The following is a 24097-nucleotide window of genomic DNA, read 5'->3' as shown; positions in this document are numbered from 1 at the left end:
AGCACTCATTCTCATTACCTGGGGGCATTCTTAACTTGGAAGTTCTATGTTTATGCACTTGCAAATTATATACCCAGAGATACACTTTTAAAAAAAGCTATCATTCTATGAAGTATGATGTGAAACTTTTAAATATAATATTTACATTCATCCTCATTTATGTTGCTGCTAGTTATTTCATATATCTATGAGAGAAAATCTTGCTGTTGTCAGTAATTGCTATTTTAATTATACCCGAGCCCTAAGGAGGTTCAGAGAAAGAGTGTAATTATTAGAAATCCAAGGGCATTGAGCAGCATGTTCAAGTTTGTTTTTATCACATTGTTCATTTTTACCTATCGTGTTCTACATTGTTAATTCTTAAGACATTCATCTGTACTTTAGAAAATGAAACTCCGTTTGAATTGTTCCCAGCATCATGTTCTCCAAATCCAGTAGACGGTGCTCCTTGACTTCAAAGAACATTTCTTGTGCACTTAAGTGCCACAGGGAATGGAGAAAGATGAAAGAAATACTTTCTCTAATTATATATAGGTACATATTCATTTTACTGTCCCATCCAATATTGCTGATCCTCCATGATAAACTTTTTTTTCTTTAATGAGTGTATTTTATACTCATGTAACCTCGCTCATTCTCTGCCATGTTATGCACATTTACTTTGCCCATTATCCAAATGTGCATTATTCAAAGAAAAGACAAGTAATGATATGATTCAGATATCATTTACAAGAATCTCTGGATTGGAAGTGGGGTGAATACAGAGAAACTCTCATTTGACTTCTTTCATTTATAGCTGCAAAGTATTCATACAGGATACATAAGATTCATTAGAGAGGAAGCTGCTAATCTCAAAATAAATATTTTCATTTTAAAAATAGAGACTAAATAGGTATTAGATCAACTTTCTTCTAATGTCCAGTGTCAACCAGTGTGCAGCACCCAGCCCATGCCTAGCACATGGTTGAAGCTCATTTGCTCTTGGTTCCTAACCTATCCATTCTTTTTCACTTAACTGTGTTTCCCATTAGTGCATGATACTCCCCAGGAAGGATATATTCTCTCGTGATATTCTATGGGTTACCTTTGTTTTTGTGCTGTTCATCTCATTACAAATCTTTCTATTCATTCTTTTTCACACACACACAAAAAGGCTGCATTGATCATTTCAGCATCCACCTTTAAATCTTGTCCCTGCTCCTGCTAACAACCATGTCTCTGTGGCTCCTTCAGATCCTGGAGTTCTCTGTAAAAATATCATGGTTCTCACTGTAACACTGTGACTAACATCAAGACCATTCTAAACAAACACTTGGAACATTTAATCATGGGAATTTAGAAGACACAGGAAGTACTGTGGGACTTGAGATTCTCTATGTTCATTTGCATTGAAAAGATAACTGATTTTCAGTTTTACTTTGGGATGCTATGCTATGCATTGCTATGTTTATTTAGAGGTGGCTACATTTCATAGCTTGCAGAATATTTCACTGAGAAATCATATAAACTTTGACAAATATTTTGTTTTATTGTGAGAATGTGCTAGTTGGGTTATTCTAACAGGAAGGCGAAGTTCTAGCTTTAAATGCCATTATCTGTGCATGCTTGCTAGGCTTCTAACTTTGGTGCAGTGCTTTCAAAGATTACCAAGCCCCAGGGTACCTAGGGAGCATTAAGCACAGGCCATTGAGAGGATAAACCATGCATGCTTTGTAAGCATGCACAACAAATACCCATCTGAAAAAGCACTTGCTTTACGTATTCAGTGACTGAGTTGCAAGCACCGGCACCTCAACGCCTCTGCTTAGTGAGAAACTCATTTCATATTCTATTTCATTCAACTGATATTTCATTTAGCCCCTGGAATAGTTCATGCATTAGTCTAAGTCCTAGAAAAATAAAGGTGGATATGCTGCAGTTCTTGTCCTCAAGGAGCTTATGGCTTAGGGATAAGCCATATGCATCCATATAGCAGGTGTCGTGCAGTGAGGTAAGTATTAGCCAGTTACAAACGTGAATGGACATTGATGTTGCGCTATGAAGAGTGAGTTAAATTATGCCAGTCAGAAAGGTGGGAGGAAGGGGCCTTTCATAAAGAAGGCAGCATGATCCAAAGGCAGGGATGACAGAGTATGGGGTTTTACTCATGAGTGAGCTCCCGGAAGTTGTTAGGGCCAGAAATACAGGTTTGGGAAGTTATTGACTTTTTGGCAGTTGCTGAAGTCACGGGAGGATATTATTGAAGGAAATAATGTAGAGAAAATAAGGAAAACGCCAACAATAACAGACAAGTGTAGGAAGAGAATATAGTAAAAGGGACTAACAAAGGAAAGTCAGAGAAGTTTAGGGAAAAGCAAGTGTGGAGATACTGAAGCCAAAGGAGGAGCTTGAAGAAAAATGAGAGGTTGACATGCATATTCCATGGAAATAGATCTAAAAAACACCATCTTAAAACATTGGTGGTCCTCCTGCACACCAAAGGATTTTTGTTGTTGTTGCTATTTTAAGATGTTGTAAGATATCACTAAAAATGTAAATGTTCTCAGAAGAGATTTTGTCCCATGTGGACATATTGAGTGTCAAATCAGTGTTTTCCTCTCCAATGTTGGAACCGTGGCATAATTATAATTTTATAAGGATGCTGAGATGTAATTGTTTTTTTTTTTTTAGTAGGCCTAGGGTTAGTTGTGGACTACATTGAGAAGTATATGAAATCAGTTTTGGCACCCCGCCTTTATCTCGAGCCAAATTCTAGAAAAGATGGTCTGCTGGTACTTAAAAGAGAAGTGCTAATAACTCACAGCCAAAGTGAAATCACTCAGAAGGGTCTTGCCAAGTCCCTCTTTTGAGTTTGATAGGTTGTAAAATCCCTCTTCTGCATTTGATAGGCAGCACACAGATACTATCCTTAGATTCAGAGGCTGCTTTCCCACAGAGAACCGAACAATTAGGGGAGCCTCAGGAGGTTAAGCAAGGAGTGTTAACCAGGTGATCCTTGCATATCTGGGGGGAGGACTCTGACCCTGCGTTGTTCAATATTTTCATAGCAATTTAGATGAAATCCTAGGGAATAAACCAATGGAGAGATGCCACAGGGAGGCAGATATCAATTGTGTAAAAGGTAGCCCTGCCTCGTAGTCACAGCTGTCCAAAAATGATTTGGGCTTGTCAAAGGCAGAAAGCTCTTAATCACTGGAGGGATTGAGTGCTGTAAAATCCTAGATGTTTCAGGGTCATTTTCTGCTTATGGGGAAGGATTGGATTTGGTCACCACTGTTTTCTTTCCAAGTCCAGGATTTTCTATTCTAAGGACATTCTCTATATCTGTGTAGTCTGAGTGAGCTTATGCAATAATCGTGAATTAAGACACTTGCCCCAAGAATGGCGTTCCCTTTGACCACTTCTCCCTAGCTATACACCACCCCCACCATTGAGCCTGACTCTTTAAAGCAATTATAAATCACAGACCACATTCATAAAGAATTGTGGGAGAGTGTCTATGGCATATTTAGACCTTTTCACTTATTATCTGTAGCAGATTACATCTCAATGGTTCAACCTTTCTCTATCATTGAAGAAAAAAATCCTGTTTTTTAAGTTCTGAAAAGCAGGCAAATATTAAGTGAATCATATATGCAGAGGGCTGAAACAGTGTCCTAGAAATGATTCTCCTCAAGGTCAGGGACACATGCTTATTTTATCTTCTTTCCATAATCTGTGTTTAGGGCATAGCCACTATTACGTAGGATCAGATCATAACCTACATGCTCCCATATTGTCAGGCTCTGAACTGTCTGCATTAGGGCCGCTAATTTACTTCACTCCACACCAATTAGTTAAACCAACTAGGGATTTAAATATATGCTTGCTCCTTTTGCAAAGAAAAAGAAATATCTCTACTTCCTGACAACCTCCCTGCTTGTCACTTGATTCATTTAGGGAAATAGACTCATGCCAAGCTTTTGCACAAGAACTTCGTTTTAGAATTTCATACATTCTTGGATTCAGCGGATCAGAATCCATTTTTTTTTCTTTTCAGTTATATATTCAGGAAACCACATTAAGCTAAATAATCGCATGATTATTGTGACAATTCAGGATTACTAAATACAGAACTTCACACTTGGCTAAAAGCCAATGTTGTTTTCCGTCTCTTTTTTGACATTGTTTTTCTGCAGAAGAGACTCAATGAGATGTTAAAGAAATTTTACAGGAATTCCATGACTGTATTCTGTTTCCCTATCTTGTATTTTACTTTTGGGTGCCCTCTTGGGTATATATAAAATGGTCTTGTTAGTCTATTATCCCTTTAATCCACATGATTCTGGAAACCAGTTGGCATTAATATTTGTGACAGGTATTTGAAAAATTGGTGGCAAAATAACTTTCTTGAAAGGCAGAACAAAAGAATTAGGAGATGTAGGCATCTTCTAATATCCTATATGATTGGCAGTGATTTGTCCCTATTGTGGTTCTTCTCTGACCTATTAGGGAAAGGCAAAATTCTAAAGAAATGTTTAATTCACATGTGCATTTAGTGTAACAAAAACTCTTGTGTTAACGTGCAGGCTGCATGGAGAGGCAGTCTGTGAATAACAAAGAAAAGTCTTTACCTCTTCCTATAATTACTGTGGCTTTTTGTACTAGTACCCTTCATCTTATTAACATCACAGTAGGGTGGTGTCTCTGACTGGTACAGCGGGCGCCTATCTTCCTGCTCCTGGGGAGACTTTTCAAAGAGGTCTTCAAATACTGTTTGCTCCTTCTCGTGAACTTTGCCACGTTCCATCCTTTAAAAAAAAATTAAAGATGAAACTTATAAAACAGAAATGTCTAATTGATCAAGACTCCTGAATTCAATCTTTTGAAAATCACTTGGGTTTTGTCTTAATAAATATAGGGCCCATGTAGAAATTTTGGCATTTATTGGAGCTCTATAAAAAACTCCCCCAAATGATGTTTTATGTAAACTTGGACACTGGAGCTTAGACTCTGTCTAGAATCCCCAAGTGCTTTCATAAGATAAATTTTTAAAATATGCAAATGATTCATTTTTGTTTATCTTGTTTGTTTTAGCCAAGACTCAGAATCTCTTTATATTGGCATATCATTAATGTATCTATAAATTAAATGACTCTTTTATTATATGAATGGTGTAAAATTTTTTTTTAAGTTATTCTCAAGGAAGACTGACTTTTTTTGGCTTTGAAAATGTTTAATGGAGTTTTGGAATATTCTCACTATGAAAACTGACTTTCTAAGTTCAGTTCTATGGCAGGATTTTCAGATGAGCTGAGACAGTTATAGTGTAATTTAGATAAAAAGTACACTGTTGAATGAAATGAGAGAGCATTAACTAAACAGCTAGAGCACTTTAAATTTCTTCAGTTTTATAGCAAGGTTTTATTGTCTTAAATTGTATTTTCCCTAGATCATTATACCTAAAAGATGCATGCACTCGTATGCTGATTGCCATGCTATTCACAAATTGCAAAGACGTAGAATCAACCTACATGTCCATCCATGATGGATTAGATAAAGAAAATATGGTGCATATACATTAGGGAATATTATGCAGCTATAAAAAAGAATGAAATCATGTTCTTTGCAGCAAAATGGATGGATGTGGAGATCATAATTCTAATCAAATTAACACAGGAACAGAAAACAAAATACTGCATGCTGTCACTATAAGTGGGTGCTAATCATGGAGCACACATGGACATAAACATAAGAACAATAAACACTGCTACAGGGGGTAGGGAAGGATGAGACTGTGGGTTGAAAAACAACCTATTGGGTACTATGTTCACTATGCGGGTGCAATATCCTTATGTAACAAACATGTATCTAAAATAAAAGTTGAAATTAAAAAAATTATGTTCTCCTGCGTAACACTAAGGTTTAGTCTGAGATTTTCCCACAGTTTAATTGACTTGGAATATTAACCAAGACAGGTGGATTTCTGGCTATAAATATATGTATGATGACAAACCAATGATACAAGCACAGTGAGGTAGTACAATAAAAGTAGCATATTAAAGAACTTTTTCTTTTTTGGTATTTGAAACCTATTTTTGAAGGTCATAAACACATATGCCTCAGCACATCATCAATCATGACATGCATATTTCCATTTGTGCTTAAAATTAAAAGCTTTCTAGAAATCACAGCATTACTTAGTTCACAGTAGCTCTTTCTCTAGAAGGCTTTTCAATTTATAACTTTTCCGTGGGTGTCTGAATGGATAGTAGGAGTGGAAGACAATATGATAGAAACAAAAGAAAAATCTAACTTAAAGGAAGACTCCAAGCAGCTTCTTAGGCAATGCTGGAGGTCCTCGTGGATGCATGTGAGCTGCAGAAAAGGTTAAGGGAGTTCTAATGAGGGATTATTGCATTTTCTGCATGCTTATGCTTTTCTTATTCTGTTTGATAGTAGATTATTCCTTAATTTATCCTCCGCTCAAATAGCGTCTTTAGTCTTTATTTTCTGATTATGTGTATTTGTTCCATTTGGCAGTCACTAAGGAGATAGAGAAACAAGTAGGTCATGAGATCCGATATTATTACCAGCAGTAACTAATTAAACCTGGCAGAACCAAACTGCAAATGTAGACATTGGAAGACAAACTCATCAGCTGTAAAAAGGGGAGAGATGTGAAAAATGGCACATACAGATACCGCAGCTATGGAACAAACTATCATAATTATGGCTTGAGCAAACCTGGTTAATGCAAGGGGGTGAGAGGGAAAGCGTGTGCCAGATTAAGAAGAGCTCATCTCAGAAAGCATGGCAGACTGCAACTGCATTGCTGAATTCTTAATTCCATCCTTAATTAATTTTTATCATATAACACCTTTTCTTTTAAGCACTTGTGTAGGAGACGTTAAGAGCTTGAGTTAGTTGAAAAATTTAGAAAATGTTGCACCGTCATTGAAGATATTTTACATTTTGACATTTTATGTCAAATAATACATTCGTCTCTTGATAATTAGATTGTAATTCAAAGAAAGATTGTATTGCAGTGCCATGTATTTGATATCTCCAAAGACCGCAGCATAGTCCTGTGCAAAAACCTGGTGAGCAGTATATGCTGAGTGAATTAAGGTTTAAAAGGCACATCAACATTTAGAGGGGTTTTAGATCATCATTATCTAATTATTATCAGTGTACAGTATTATAGAAAGCATTTGATTTTCTTGAGTTTTTGAAATCTTGTTATAGCTATAAATGTAAAAAGCTGTAAGTTATAATTTTAATGCAATCTTAGAACAAAAGATAGAAGTAACAAGTAATAGAGCTTTATTTCTTCTATCATATAATAAATTGTGAATGTAAAGCTAATTTTATATTAATTAAATGATATTCCTGGAATTTAATTTGGTTTACTTCCTTAGTTGAATGCACACTTCTAACTGTCATTATGCTTGATGCTGTTTTTCTACGATAGGAATAATAGTGAACTTTGCAGCAATTGTCGGTTGGGGTTCTTATTTGTTTCTATAGTATGGCTTTGGTCCACACGGGGAAATTGTGTTGCAGTGCATACTGAGAACAAAAATAGTGCAAATATAGAAAGAGGGAACTATCAAGAAACAGAGAAAGATGCCAGAAACTTGAGGCTTTTGGGGATGAGGTTGAGAGTGATACGTTTTATTCAGGAGATGCAGACCTAGTTCAATTGTAAGCTAGGCATGAAGATTGCAGGAATGTTTGATTTGAGGAGAAGAGGATATGGGCTCTGCTTTGGAACTCTAAAATAAAAGTGGTTTCTGTGCTAAATAAAGAAATAGATTTTTTTTTTTTTCAGGGATTTTGTCTGAAATGGAATAATGAGTTAGCCTGAGAGTCCTCTAGGCAGTAAAACAAATTACAAACATGGTTCCAAAAGCTGACTATGATATGGAGTAAGGCTCTCCCATATTTTACTCAGATGCTAGATGTGTTGGAAAAGCCCTAAGTGCTTAGGAGTTCCAGCAGAATAGAACCGTAGCGGTGATGTAGATGTCTTAGAGTTATTGGGGAGGGGACTTGATACCACTGTGGTAGCCTCTACATGGTATTTGGTAGCCAAAATTCATAGCTATTTAAAAAGTCCTTCTGTATAGCCAATTTGGTTCTTGTTTCCTCAACCCAATTCACTTATGCATAAGGTTGCCAGAGTAAATACAGGATACTCAGTCAAATTTGAATTTCAGATAAACAATGAATTTTATTTTAGTACAACTATATTCCAACTATTGCATGGTATATGCTTGTATACTCAAAATAATTATCACTTATGTAGGAAAAAAATAAGATGATAAATATTCTGAATCTTTCAGATTTTAGATAAATTCCAGTCATCTTTTTGATATAAAAGGTGTTTAGCTAGCAAACAATTAATTAGCAAAATACTTTTTTGAAATGGAAGGTTTTGTATTATAACTAATTTCTTTTGAAATTTTTATTTAATTAATTTTATTTTATTTTATTATTTTATTTTTATTTTTTTGAGATGGAGTCTCGCTGTGTCGCCCAGGCTGGAGGGCAGTGGCGCAATCTCGGTTCACTGCAGGCTCCACCTCCTGGATTCACTCCATTCTCCTGCCTCAGCCTCCTGAGTAGCTGGGACTACAGGCGCCCGCCACGTCACCCGGCTAATTTTTTGTATTTTTAGTAGAGACGGGGTTTCACCGTGTTAGCCAGGATGGTCTTGATCTCCTGACCTTGTGATCCGCACGCCTCAGCCTCCCAAAGTGCGGGGATTACAGGCGTGAGCCACCACACCCAGACATTATTTAAATTTTTAAAAATGAGGATGATGATTTCAATAGTTTTTGGGGAACAGGTGGTGTTTGGTTACATGGATACGTTCTTTAGGTGTGATTTCTGAGATTCTGGCGCACCCATCATATGAGCAGTGTACACTGCACCCAATATGCAGTCTTTTGTCCCTCACTCCCTTCCCACTCTTCACCCCAAATTCTCAGAGTCCATTATATCATTCTTACTCCTTTGCATCTTCATAGCTTAGCTCCTACATAACATAAGTAAGAACATATGATGTTTGGTATTCCATTCCTAAGTTACTTCACTTAGAATGATGGTTTCCAACTCCATCCAGATTGCTGCAAATGACATTATTTTGTTCCTTTTTATGACTGAGTAGTATTCCATGATGTATGTATGTGTGTGTGTGTCTGTGTATGATATATATATATATTACATTTTCTTTATTCACTTGTTGGTTCATGGGCATTTAGGCTGGTTCCATATCTTTGCAATTGTGAATTTTGCTGCTATAAGCATGCATGTGCAAGAATATTTTTCATATAATAATTTGTTTTCCTCTGGGTAGATACCTAGTAGTGGGATTGCTGAATCAAATGGTAGTTTCCCTTTTATTTCTTTAAGGAATGTCCACACTGTTTTCCATAGTGGTTGTACTAGTTTACCTTCCCACCACCACATCCACACAAACACCTATTTTTTTTTTAAATTTTTAAATTGTGACCATTCTTGGAGGAGTAAGGTGGTATCACATTGTGGTTTTTATTTTCCTATCCATTATAATTAGTGACATTGAGCATTTTTCTGTATGCTTGTTGGTCATTTGTTTATCTTCCTTTGAGAATTGTCTATTCATGTCCTTAGCCCACTTTTTGATGGGATTGTTTTTTTCTTGCTGATTTGTTTGAATTCTTTGTAGACTCTGTATATTAGTCCTTTGTCAGATATATGGATTGTGAAGATTTTCTCCCACTCTGTGGGTTGTCTGTTTACTTTGCTGATTATTTCTTTTGCTGTGCAGAAGTCTTTTCGTTTAAATTCCATCTATTTATCTTTGTTTTTATCACATTTGCTTTTGGGTTTTTGGTCATGAAGTCTTTGCCTAAGTCAATGTCTAGAAGGATTTTTCTGATGTTATCTTTTAGAATTTTTATGGTTTCAGGTCTTAGATTTAAGTCTTTGATCCATCTTGAGTTGATTTTTATATAAGGTGAGAGATGAGGATTCAGTTTCATTCTCCTGCACGTGGCTTGCCAATTATCCCAGGACCATTTGTTGAACAAGGTCTCCTCTCCCCATTTTATGTTTTTGTTTGCTTTGTCGAAGATCAGTTGGCTGTAAGTATTTGGTTTTATTTCTGGGTTCTCTATTCTGTTCCATTGGTCTATGTGCCTATTTTTATACTAGTACCATGCTGATTTGGTGACTATGGCCTCACAGTATAGTTTGAAGCCAGGTTATGTGATGCCTTCAGATTTGTCTGCAAACAGAGACAATTTAACTTCCTCTCTTTTGATTTGAATACCTTTATTTCTTTCTCTTGCCTGATTGCCCTGGCCAGAACTTCCAATACTACATTGAATAGGAGTGGTGAGAGTGGGCATCCTTGTGGGCAAATTTTTTTATTACTGCTTCAATCTTATTAGTTGTTATTGGTCTGTTCAGAGTTTCTGTTTCTTCCTGGTTGAAAGTAGGAGGGTTGTATATTTCCAGGAGTTTACCAACCTCCTCTAGGTTTTCTAGTTTGTGCACATATAGGTGTTCATAGTAGTCTTGAATGATTTTTTGTATTTCTGTAGTATTGGTTGTAATATCTCCTATTTCATTTCTAATTGAGCTTATTTGGATCTTCTCTTTTCTTGTGTTGGTTAATCTCACTAAAGGTCTATCAATTTTATTAATCTTTTCAAAGAACCAGCTTTTGTTTCATTTATCCTTCTCTCTCTTTTTTTTTTTTTTGCTGGTTATTTTTTCAACTTCATTTAGTTCTACTCTAATCTTTGTTTCTTTTCTTCTGCTGGGTTTGGGTTTGGATTGTTCTTGTTTCTATACTTTGGTGAGGGTGACCTTAGATTGTCTGTTTGTGCTCTTTCAGATTTTCTGATGTAGGCATTTAATGTTATGAACTTTCCTCTTAGCACCCCTTTTGTTTTATCCCAGAGGTTTTGATGGGCTGTGTCATTATTTTTGTTCAGTTCAAAGCATTTTTAAATTTCCATCTTTATTTCATTGTTGACTCAATCATTCAGGAGCAGATTATTTAATTTCCATGTGTTTGTACTGTTTTGAGGGTTCCTTTTGGAGTTAATTTCCAATTTTATTCCAATCTTGTCTGAGAGAGTACTTCGGTTTTCTTAAATTTATTGCGACTTGTTTTGTGGCCTGTCGTGGTCTATCTTGGAGAATGTTCCATGTGCAGTGCTGAGATCATGCCCCAAGTTACAAGCCTCCCCACTGAAAAAACAAGCAGGGCTATTAGGCCTTGCTCTCTCAACATGCCTGCATCCTTGGCTGTGGCTTCTGCGCTTGTATCTGCACTTCTTATTTGCACTGCCACCCTGTCACCCCTGCTGCCTCTTCCTCCTCCCCACTCCTCCCCACTCCTCCCCACACTCCCCTTCTGGATTCTGTTCAGGAAAATTCGTGCTCAGTTGAAATTATTAAAAAATTCAGCTAGGAGCTTCCTTCACCCTCTGACCCCTCCCCAGTTTCACTGGCTGCCTTCATATAATTACTTTCTGACATTTATTTTTGCATAGAGGAAGGCTGAAGCTAATATTTTTTAAATTATTGTCCTCCTAGAATACTTCTTGGGTTACCTATTTATCTTTGAAATTTAAGTTTTTATTGAGATATTTCTAGTTGTTCAGTTCTCATTAAATTTGCCTAGGCAAAACGTCAGGTTTTTCTTTTTCTTTTTTTTTTCTGATTAAAATGTTTCTTTCTATACATATAACTACCAGTTCTGAACTAATTACTCTTTTAACTTCTCCCAAGAAGTTTACTATTTTTAGTTTGCATCCCTGTTTTCTCTGTTTGTGCCTGGTATCTTTCCTTCTGTTTTTTACTCCATTTAGTTTTCCCTTAATTCTTTTTGTCATAGTGTTGATTTAACTTTTTTTTTGCAGTTTTATATCTGCTTTATTGTTTCTATAAGTGATTTATTGTGTTTGTTTTATTTTTAAATTATTGAACACTATTTAATGTATATTCTTATTAAAAGTAAGTTTCTTTGTGAGTATGTAAGAAACTGCTACCTTCTGTTTTTTAAATATTGTAAAATAAATTTATTTCAGGGAAAAATAATATTCCTATAAGTTCCTTTATTTTCTTGGGTATTTTAAAAACTTGATTGTGAATGCTTTTCTATCTAGTTACTATGACTGATAAAGAAAATATTTCCAAGAATGGTGATATTAAATTGACTTAATTTACATTTTGGTTAAATGTTTTCTGTGTGACTACAGTTGCAGATAGTTCAGACAGTTATTTAAAGTAATTTTGATTTTAGTTCTATTGACGTACATATGAAAGACATACAGGGTGATTAAAGTCACAGTTCTTTGCTCAAATGAAACCTGAAGAAAAAAGATACAGTTTAAGGTTCCTTCTCAATGCTTATTTCTATCATAAATCAATGGCTAAAAATAAAACAAAAAACCTGGGTGGATGGTTAAAAATTATACTTCCTTCATTAGGCCATACATACCTGATTAGAGAAAATTCTTATCTCAAGATTGAATCTTATATGATATTATCTCATTATTTGCCATATTCTTTTTGACACAGCCTTACTGAATTAAATCTATCATTATATTTTTATTGTGTCTTTACTTCTGGATTTTTCAATAAGGGTAAGCTAGATAAAATACCTTTATTGCCATTCTTTTTCTTTTTCCATGGTTTCAATTCTGCTGCCTTTTATAAAATCTCCTGTTGGCTTTAAAGGTTGAACTAATAGACTTTCTGAGCTGGAAAGGGTCTCTGACCCGCTTTGACTTTCCTCCAATGAATCTGTGGTTTCCCAGTCTCCACACTGATCTTTGTCTCTATACTCAAGTCACTGCATTATTTATTCACCTATCACAATCCTATCTTCCAAAACTTTATGGCAGAGAGTAAATAACTGAAACAAGAATTCTTGAATGTGAAATTTAAAACAGGTTCTAGAGAGGTCAGCGGGTATACCAGATGTACATGCTATATTCCAACCTCATCCCTTTTCAATGTGTGCTTTCTGTGAACAGCCTTTCAGCACTCATTGTTCATCCACAGACTTTCCCTTGCCCAGATTTCTAGTAAGCTCTTCTTTCTGACTGTTACAATGACTTATTTGAACACTGGCAATATCTTATGTTTCCCTCAGAATCTTTATCTTGAAGATGTGTTGTCACCTATCAACTAGTAGTTCTGCCAATGGTAATGCCATGTTAATGTTCCAAAAGAAGGGCTTGCCTTTTATTGGTCTTATGTCCACTTGTTTAGAAAACTACATTCTAGCTATGTAGTTTTCATAGTCTTTTTATATTTATTTTTTTAAAACCTAGTAATGATTTATTACAGTGAGTTCATTGATCTATTTACGGCAATAACATTGTTTTGGAAAGTGAGTTACACTGCAAAAAATAGAATGTAAACAACCATTTGGGAGGAAAACAAAGGAATTTGATCTTCAGGACTTAAATCATTCTATGTGTAACACACCTAGCAATCTACTTATGATCCTTTTTAGGCAGACACATAATTATTCAACCTAAAATCTAAAACATGACTTTATAAGAAATGTAGAAGAAAAAACTCTCCCTTTTCAAGGCTAATCTACAACTACTGCTTTCTTAGAAGCTCTTAGTTACTTTGAATTTCTTTTCCCATCTCACTTAATATGTTTTTAAAATCTTTTTATGTTAAGGAGATGCAGTATATTGTGGAAAGGCTAACCAACTAAAAGTCAGAGGTCTGAGTTTTAGTCTTAGCTTGATAGCTAAATATAATAGCTGACTGCTGACATTAAGCTGCATTTTCTAGTCTGTCTCATCCTCGGTTTTCCTAATGTGTAAAATAAAGAGGTGGAAGTCTGAGACATTATCCAAATTCATTCGTAATGGCAGATAAATGTAGATTACCTGAAATGTGTACTGTCACTGATTTTTTTCTTCTTCCTTAGCAAATGAGAGTTCATCTAAAATTATAATAGTTGCTAAAACAAAGAAATTAATCCTGATGACTGAAAGAAAACCCTTTCACTTGATCTGCATCTTTAAAAGCATAATTTCTATTTTGCCATATTAAAGGAAATAACTACCCAGAAAGCAACTATAACCATTTTAACCATCCATATACATGGTATAGAACAAGAAACAGACTACAATAAGAATTTAAATTATACTATCATGATGAAATTTAGACCAGCGCAAGTTGTTTGTTTTGTTTTGTTTTTTGAGACGGAGTCTTGCTCTCTCACCCAGGCTGGAGTGCAATGGCACAATCTTGGCTCACTGCAACCTCTGCCTCCCGGGTTCAAGTGATTCCCCTGCCTCAGCCTCCCGAGTAGCTGGGACTACAGGCGTGTGCCACCACACCCAGCTAATTTTTTGTATTTTTAGTAGAGATGAGGTTTCACCGTGTTAACCAGGCTGATCTCGATTTCCTGACCTTGTGATTCACCCGCCTCAGCCTCCCAAAGTTCAGGGATTATAGGCGTGAGCCACCACGCCCAGCCCAAGTTTTAACTTATTCTATAGTGATTTCCCCAAAATGGCAAATTTTACGTAGTCTTTCTGAGATGTCAACACAATTAAAAAGTTATGATTATGATTGGTGCAAGAAATATTTCAGTACTAGATTAGAATGGGTTTCTGAAAGTCTTGCATTTCAAAACTTCCATGTTTCCAGTGTGAGAAGAATCATAATTTTCATCATTGGATACTTCATTTCTTTCTCATAAAACATGATATTGATGAAAAAGGGTGAGTTCTTTTTTAGCTGTTTTTTTTTTCCTTTAATGAGTGCTCCAATACATCAAAGAGCAGACTTCTCTATTTTTCCATTGGCCAGGCTCCAATTTTGTTCAGGCTATCTACTATTTATCCTATTTTTCACAGAGCACATGTTGACCCAGAGAAAATACTAATTTGGTCATTTCCTCACTCATCTGAAGCAACAGCTACAAATTATTTATTTGTTTTAAATACGTCAGATGTTTCTGGGAACATGACCAAAGAAGGATGAAAGTATGGGTTTAGAAATTCAAACAAAATAATGAGATCAAACTCTCTTGGGTAGAAGGTAATTGGAAGTACTATTTGATTCATTCTCCACTAGTCATAGTATCTCTTATTGTAAACCACAAGCTGACCCAACTGTATACTTTTTATTAAGGAATAATCCCTATTTAAAAAACTCCTTTAGAGCTAGAATGCTATGCTTCTTGACCCAGAGAAAATAAACTTTGAAGGGTTGTACATTTAAAAACAAAACAAATTCAAGCAAATCTGAATCCACAGACACTTGACTGGTCCAATTTCCATGATGGTGTAATAGAAAGTATTAACTTTCTTAAGTTAACAGCTTGCTATTAATATTTGTCATTTCATTGATTTACAATACTTCAGTGAATGGTACAACGTTTGATAGATAGGCTTCTGTTGTAGTCCATTTGTGTTGCTCTAGAGGAATACCTGAGGCTGAGTAATTGCTAAAAAAAATATTATTTGGCTCATGGTTCTGCAGGCTGTATGAGAAGCATGGGACCAGCATCTGCTTCTGGTGAGGGCCTCTGGCTGCTTCCACTCACGATGGAAGGTAAAGAGGAGACAGCATTTGCAGAAGTTACATGGTGAGAGAGGAAGCAAGAGAGAGGGAGATGAAGGTGCTGTTTTTAACAACAAGCTCTCACAAGAACTAATAGAATGAGAACTTACTTCCTCAGAAAGGGCATTAATCTATTCATAAGGGATCTGCCACCATGACCCAGAAAACCTCCCACTAAGTCCCAACTACACTGGAAATCAAATTTCAAGATGAGATTTGAAAGGGTAATACAAACCAAACTATAGTAGCTTCTTAAGAATTTTGCTGATTTTAATCTATTAGCTATTAATGTATGTATTTCTCATGTATTGAGTTAGTCTATTCACTAGAAAATATAATGCTAAATTTAATTATATGCCCCATATGTTCAAAATCAATAAAACCTTGTACCTAAAGTAGAAATATGTTGGTTCTTTCTTTTAATGAAATGTGGTCAAATAATATGAGATCAAAATAGTTAAGGGTACTAAATACAGAATTGAGGATTCAAATCTCTGTTACTAATGCTGATTCACAGAAAGATGTGAGAAAAGTTTTCCCCTGATCTGTTGTGAGTAATTATAGTAATGAGGCACCTTGAAAATGTAAGCTGTTAATTAATAAGGCTACGTCGAATTGTATCTTCTTTAAACCAGTGTCTGGTATTTTGAACAATAATCAGATACCAATATCCTTCACATATTCAGAGTTTTAACCACCATCTCTTCATAACTTACTCTTAATCCAGTCTGTCTAGCTTTCTCTATATTTAGTCAATCAAGTATCTTCTATTTCTTGGAATAATTACTTTATTCTAATGTTTTTCCTCTTGGGGAAGTTGTAGTTTATGTTCTTCTCCAAGTCAGTTTAATTTACATCACTGTCTTTTACTTACCACATGTAATCTTTGTTTCCAAAAATGAGACATCTTAGTTATTCTTTGAATCTGTCTACGCTTATTTTCAAACTTTTTTCAACATAATAACTTTAATATTTTAGTCACAGACATAACAGAGTCCCATTCTCTGCATAAAATGAAGAAAGTTTTGATAGTGACTTTGGAGCAATTACCATACTCAAATGTTAAATGGGTACTAATTTAAGGCCAGATGATATGCCAATTAATGTTAAAATTAATCAAGCACTTGGGATGAATGAATAATGGAATGAGCATGGCTGGAAACAGAATTGATTATATAGAATATAAAGTTAACAAAATCTGCCGTAATTCAGAATAAAATTTAGAGATGCAAAATATAAAAGTAAGTACAACAAATCTTCAAATAATCTCTATAGAAGACAAAATAATTATAAAAGTTAATAGGACACATTTTCCCCCAAAAGTAGAAAGTTCAGGTTTTGGGAGACCTTGAGGGCAAACTGAATACTAAGACAAATCATGAAAAAGACTAGTGTAGAACACCAACATGGCACAAGTACACATATGTAACAAACCTGCACGTTATGCACATGTACCCTAGAACTTAAAGTATAATAATAATAATAAACAAATAAATAAAAGAAATCATTCTATTTTAATTTCAAAATTCCAAAGGAACGGAATAATTCTTAAAAGCTCCTGGAGACATGGAGGTCATTTGTTTACAACAGGAAGAGAATAATTATCTTAGCAACTCTGAATCCTAGAAAGCAACGCAACCAGGACTTAAAAGTTATAGCAAAAATAATTGTCAACTTGTAAAATTCTCCAGTATACTTCAAAATGTCGATTACATATCGTATCCAAATTTACATTTTGAACATGTATAAATCCAGACCATTACACATAATACCCTATATGAAAAATTATCAAGCAGGTACTTAGGATAAAAAAGGAGAGAGTATGAATTGATACACCACCAGGGCAATGGCTAAATATGACCAGGAGAATGTTTAAAAAAATTAACCGGGTGTGGTGGCGGGCTCCTGTAATCCCAGCTACTCCGGAGGTTGAGGCAGGAGAATCGCTTGAACCCGGGAGGCAGAGGTTGCAATGAGCCAAGATCACGCCATTGCACTCCAGCCTAGGCTACGAGTGTGAAACTCTGTCTCAAGAAAAAAAAAAAAAAGAAAAAGAAAAAGGAGTTGGGAACGGTATAGAAGATTTTGAAAGCTATAGTTTTCATTTTCATTGTTGACAAAGGAAGAATTAAAGGTGTATTTTATTTAATTTTACATCCCTAGCCACTAGTATAACTGAGAAATCTACTAAGGTTAACCCTTGGTTTCTGGGGACAGGAGGCATTGAGATATTTTTACTTTTCCATCCTTCTGTATTACTTGAGATTTATTTTACTGTGTTGAGTGCAATGTTTTATAATGATAATGATAAAAATACCTAGTTTTAGAAAGAAAAGTTCCCATGTCTTTGACATTGGGTTAAAGAAAACATAGCAAACAGCGAACAATTTTTAACAGTGCCATCTTTTTCAAATCTTGTAGATGTTTTAGATGTTGGAGTTTAATGCTCTGTGGTTACAGTCTTTTTTTTTTTTTTTTTTTTTTGAGGTAGAGTCTCACTCTGTCACCCAGGCTGGAGTGCAATGGCACAATCTTGGCTCACTGCAAGCAATTCTCTGCCTCAGCCTCCCAAGTAGTTAGGATTACAGGGCACCCGCCATCACACCCAGCTATTTTTTGTATTTTTTGTTTGTTTGTTTGTTTGTTTATCCAGAGACAGGGTTTCACCATGTTGGCCAGGCTGGTCTCGAACTCTTGACCTCAGGTGATCCACCTGCCTTGGCCTCCCAAAGTGCTGGGATTACAGGTGTGAGTCACCGCTACCTGTCCATGTTGTTACAGTCTTGAAGTTCTTAATAATTGTATTTTTGACTCTCTGTTTTAAAAGTGAAGTTCAACGAAACAATATAATGTGACCTGGGGGTTTGGCGTCTTGGAGCCTCAAAAGGGCTGCTGCACTTTGGATTGTGCGGGCGGAGATGTCTGCATCTGCCCATGCCTTCTGCCTGTAGGGGGCACTTGGGTGTTGGCCCAGAGAAAATCAGGATTAGGCAAGTGCCTCGTGGTGTTTCAGAGGAGAATAAGACTGTGGCTATCTTCTCCGAAGGCTGTACTCATTCAAATACTAAGGGCATCCCAGCAGGGAAGTTGCAATCTGTTGTACTACACCAATCTGATGTGGGATGGAGTCACAGGCCCTTGGGAAGAAATGATTGACTTCTCTGTTCCCAGTTAGGACCACAAATTTTCATTTTGCACTAGGCCCTGCAAATTATGTAGTCAACCCCAAGAGGCAACTTCATGGAGAACAACGGCAAGATGTCATTGGGCACTAGCCTGCCATTTCTACTGGGGTCATGATTTTGACTCCTTTTGCCAGGAGATGATGTAGTGTCAGGAATTCTTGTCCACGTTCATGTTAGTACTTCTGACACAACCATAGCCACTTTCTAAATTTCTTGCCTCTTTCTCATTCCCAGCAGTATTTCCTCTCAGAATAGGGACCATACAGCCAGAAACTTCATAAAACATCTCACTTACCTTTGTTGCCAGTCCTAATTCCAAATCATGCAGTGGATTCTTTCCTACCTAACTCATCTCTTTTGATAATTTTATTTCCATGTATTTGACTTCTGCTGTAGGAGGCCCTCATTCATACTTTTTCTCACAGTTCCACTACTTTATTTTTCATACTTGCAAAGTCTTTTTTCCTCATCCCTAATGCAGTGGTATGATTTAATCTTATCTCCTACAAGATCCAAAACTCGGTGGAATTTTGCATTTTTACTAGTATTTTTTTCTTTCCTAAGCCATTTTCCATTTTGGAAATGGCATTTTTCAATATATCCTTATTTGTTTTTTGAGATTGTGTTGAATGCTTTGTCTAAATAGAAATATGGATCTTCCAAAATTTGGTAGTTCTTTTGTGCTTTAATAAAGCTTATTCCTGCAGGTCTTTGTTTAGGTTTCATTTGAAATAATTTCTGAGTACCTACCTTCTATAAGGCACTGGGGGCTAACAACCTACTCATGAAACTTCTTAGAGTTTTTCAACAGGGATGCTTGTATTTGTTTGAAATATAGAGAAAAAACATATTTGTTTCTAAACTATGTGGTGGACTGAATTGTGCCCCTCTCATTCACGTGTTTGAAACCTGACAACCAATGTGATGTTATTTGGAAATGAGGCTTTTAGGAAGTAATTAAAATTAGATTAGGTCAAAAGGATGGTGGGGACCTCCATGATGGAATTAATGTACTTTTCAGTCACCCAGTCTGTGGCATTCTGTTATGGCAGCCCAACCTCACTAAGACAAACTAAAAGTAATTTCAATCTAGTTTGTTTTTGATTTCGATATTTAGTTGACTATTAAGCATATTTCTTATAAAATTCATATTAGTGATTCAAGTATTACCTCTAGTGTTTCTTTTTTTTTCATCCTTTCTCACGTAGTCACTAGAATGACACAGATTTTCTACTCTAGACAACTATAATAGCAAATAATAGAAGAAAGAAGGAAGGTAAAGTGGGAAGAAGAAAGTATGTTAGAAATATTTGCCAGATCACTTTGGTCTTCTAAGTTTGGAAAACATCAACAAACTTTAAAGAGTGTCTTGCCTTCACATTCCTTGATAAAAATTAGTTGAGGGTTCAGGCAATGCTATAAATATATTCTTGGGAAAGGCAGAAAGGAAGACATAAAAATGTAATAGTTACTGTGTCTTCCAAGTACCAGGCATTGTCCTAAATGCTTTACATATGCTACTTTGTTTTGTCTTCACAATCTCTCTGGGAAGCAAGTATTATTATCCCATTTATATAAATGGAATTGAGGCTTAAAATGTTAATTTTCTATAGCCTGACAATTTAAGGGTGTTAGAATTCAGCTAATATATGTCTGTCCGATTTTGTGACACTCTACTAAACCACTCTGAGAATTCTATTCTTTCTTATTTATATTTGCTTTGTTTTCCTTATAAACTCAGTGGACTAATACTCAACTTTAATTTTAACAAGAAAGCCTGCTGCCTGACCTGTAAGAACCTTACCTTTTCTCTTAGGAGTCATCTTAATTTAAAGAGCTGCCAGTCTATGAAGGGTCAGTAATCTCTTTCCTGTTGAATTATCATGCCTCATCCAGTTTGTTTTATGGCTTCAGATTAGAGTCAAAGTCCTCTTTTGTTATTCATTGTTTTGATTCAATAAGGACAGAGTTGGTTAATATTTTACTGGGAAGATTCCCAGTGGTCACATTCTGGCATGCGAAAAAAATTGGATTTATTTATCAATATATAACCAGCTGTGTGGGAGATGTCTTCCTTTAAACCCCCCTTTTTTTTCTTGTTAGGTAGTTTATTTGGGAGCAAGGCAAATAATGGGTAAGGAGACACATTTTGGGTTTTTGGTCTTTCGAAGAGAAGAGTCATTCTGGGAACACTTTCCTAATCCTGCCTCTCATAACCCCAGTGTTTAAACTCCTAATTTAGAAAATCATGGATAAAAGCTAAGCCAAAATCAACGTGAGGGAAAGAAAATTGTGATCCACATCAACTTCTACGACAGCTATTTTTTGTAGCAGTCCACTGACCTCTTAAATTAATAAACAACATGGCCCTGGACGTCAGGTAGACTCAGCAGTAGCAAGATGAGATTAATAATAACCTAACATCACCAGCTACAACTGTACAGACAGTGCTTGGGCATGCTACTTGAAAGGCCTATTCAGAAATTATGTTTCTAGACTTTTTTTTTGATACTCCTGGCAGCTCTTTGTTTCCATTCATTTTCTTCTCTTAGTTTTGAAATTTTATTCAAAACTTTTGTATAATATGTAGAAAACATTAATCCTATATATGAACTGTATCAAAAGCAAGAAAATAGTAATCATCAGGTCCCTGGCTATTCTTTTGTATTTAGACAACATGCTGCATCAGAAAGAGTGCCATTTTTGGAATTCAACCATACCGTTTAATAATATTAGAATAATTTTAATGATACCTGGACATTTTCACTGTTTCCTGTGGCTTCATTGGATTGCTTCCATATGAGTTTATTGGGGCTGTCTTTACAATGTAGCATAGACTGGGTGGCTTAATGTTCTCACAATTCTGGAGGCATAAAGTCCCAGACCATACTTCATGTGTCAGCAGGGTTGGTTTTTTCTGTGGGCCTCTTTCAGCTTTTAGATGACCATCTTCTCCCTGTGTCTTCATATGGTCTTCCCTCTGTGTGCCAATTTCTTCTTCTTGTAGGACACCATCGTATTATATTAAGGGTAGTTGTATTAGTCTGTTCTCACACTGCTAATAAAGACATACCTAAGACTGGGTAATTTATAAAAGAAAGAGGTTTAATTGACTCACAGTTCCACAGGGCTGGGGAGGCCTCACAATGATGGTGAAAGTCAAATGAGGAGCAAAGTCACATCTTATATAGTGTCAGGCAAGAGAATGTGTGCAGGAGAACTCCCCTTCATAAAACCATCAGATGTCTTGAGACTTACTATCACGAGAACAGCACAGGAAAGACCCACCCCCATTCAGCTACCTGATTCAGTTACCTCCCACTGGGTGCCTCCCACAACACATAGGAATTACGGAAGCTAAAATTCAAGATGAGATTTGGGTGGGGACACAGCCAAGCTATATCAGTAGTCTACCCTTAATATAATAAGACTAGTGACCTCATTTTACCTTAATGACCTCTTTAAAGACTGTATCTCCAAATACAGCCACATTCTGAGTTACTGGGGGTTAGGATTTCAACATATGACTACTAGGGGGAGCACTTGTGAATTCATCCCATAACACCCCCTAAAGTCTATTCAGAAGCCAGCAACCAGAGTGAGCCTTGCTAAATACAAGTTAGATTGGGCCTCTTCTCAGCTTACACTGTCTTCTTGCGCAGTCCTATCCAGTGTCTTCCGCAGTGCCTGGAACAGATGAAACAATTCCTATTTCTTGAAATGAATGTACATTTGTTAGTGTGCTTTTAAAATTTTAAATTGGTGCAAAACATATTTCATAACATGTAACTATGTTCATCTTTGCTATATCATGCATATAATAACAAAGTTTGGTTTTCCAAACTCTTGGTTTACATCAATGCAGATGTATTTTGTATGTTTATTGCATCTTGAAGAGAATTCAAAAGGCACAGAAAGGTCAAAGAATTCACAACTGTGTCCGTGTGTCCTGCACAAGTGAGTTATCCTACATATTGTGGGTAGCATACTTCTCAAAACCACACGTAATTGGTGCAGAATTCAATTTGAAATACCCATAAAAAGTGGAGCAGGCTTTCTATTTGATGTAATTCTCTTGATATCAGAGGAAATGTGCATCAAACTTTATATTCAAAAAATATAACTTAGTGCTTTTAACAGCAGGCTTGGTAATTAGTTGGGCAATTAAGGGACTGTAAATTATAATTTTAACTCCAATAGACATCCTCTCTAACACCTTGGGAAGTCCATTTACCATTACTTCCTCTATTTTCCCATCTATAAAATCAGTCTAAAAATAGATTCTCCATAAACTTGCTGAAGAACTAAAGACAGATAGGTTTAGAAATGGAAGAGATTCTGCAAGGTTATCTGGTTAAGTCCTCTTTCAGGCACAGTTATTTCATAAGGATAGAAAGTTGCCATCTCATTTTATTCATGAACATTTTTAAATGCTTAATGTATTTTAATGTTATTTTTGTAGAATTTTACATGAAAAAGATTACAAGGTGATTTACTTGTATTATAAGTATGCATTGTATGGGAAGACAAAAGAGTAGCTCTTGTCTGTTGCAGAGGTGAATGTATTTATTAGCCATAGCCTGGTTGGGTCTTAATTTCCAAGGTCAATCATTAACATATGTAAAGTAAGGTAATCCACTTCCATTAAAGCCATTAGGACCAATAGGTCCTGACTCAGGAATCTGTCACCTGGCCTACATTCCACAGATCTCATTCTAGGTTTGGTGCTGAATTTTAACATTTTCTTTTCTTTCTGAAATCATATTCTCTTAAAAGTGCTGGCTCGTATTTCTTTTTACTATTTTGTTGCCTCTTTCTCTCTCTCTCTCTTTAATACATACCTTGTTACTAACAAAACCATCAATCAAACCCTTTATACATTTTTACAGTTCTGCATTTCTGTTATCCCAAAGGGATTTTATTCCTTCAATATTTACTGCTAGGCCACATTTATCTTATCTGTTGGGGGAAAAAATCATATATCCTTTTTTTTGTATATACTGTTTCTACTGCAGTCTTCCCTAGGGACACTGATAGTGCTGAAGTTCATAATACTTGAGTGGTAGCACATTTTAGAGTGGTGTCACCTGGGTGGCATAAAGGAGTGTGTCCCAATGTGGGCAGGAGGTAGGAGGAGGGTAGGAGGAGGAAGGCTGCCAATATCACTGCCCCGGAATCTTATTTGCTAAAGAAAGAATTATTCTGACACTTCTGAAAATGGTAAGGAAGACTTTATTCAGGACTACTGTGATGAGTGTCAAGACCATTGCAATAGAGTAGAAAGAGTACAGGCTCAACTCTGAAGACAACAAGATCAAATAAGAATT

General features: G+C 35.9%; 1 long non-coding RNA gene across 3 annotated transcripts in view; it reads right to left on the bottom strand.

The window, feature by feature from the left end:
- Positions 1–20645, bottom strand: part of LOC102143678 (uncharacterized) — a 42318-nt gene extending 21673 nt beyond the window's left edge. For 2 of the 3 annotated variants that reach the window (XR_010587180.1, XR_012414491.1), the window contains exon 1: positions 20575–20645. This is a non-coding gene — a long non-coding RNA (uncharacterized lncRNA). Of the gene's footprint in view, positions 1–4613; positions 4791–20574 lie in introns of all 3 variants that reach the window. The other variant, XR_010587181.1, reaches the window with a different exon arrangement.
- Between the last annotated feature and the right edge of the window lie 3452 nt (positions 20646–24097).

The sequence above is a fragment of the Macaca fascicularis genome, chromosome 6, assembly GCF_037993035.2.
Source record: "Macaca fascicularis isolate 582-1 chromosome 6, T2T-MFA8v1.1".
NCBI lineage: Eukaryota > Metazoa > Chordata > Mammalia > Primates > Cercopithecidae > Macaca > Macaca fascicularis.
This window is presented reverse-complemented; position numbering and strand designations above follow the sequence as displayed.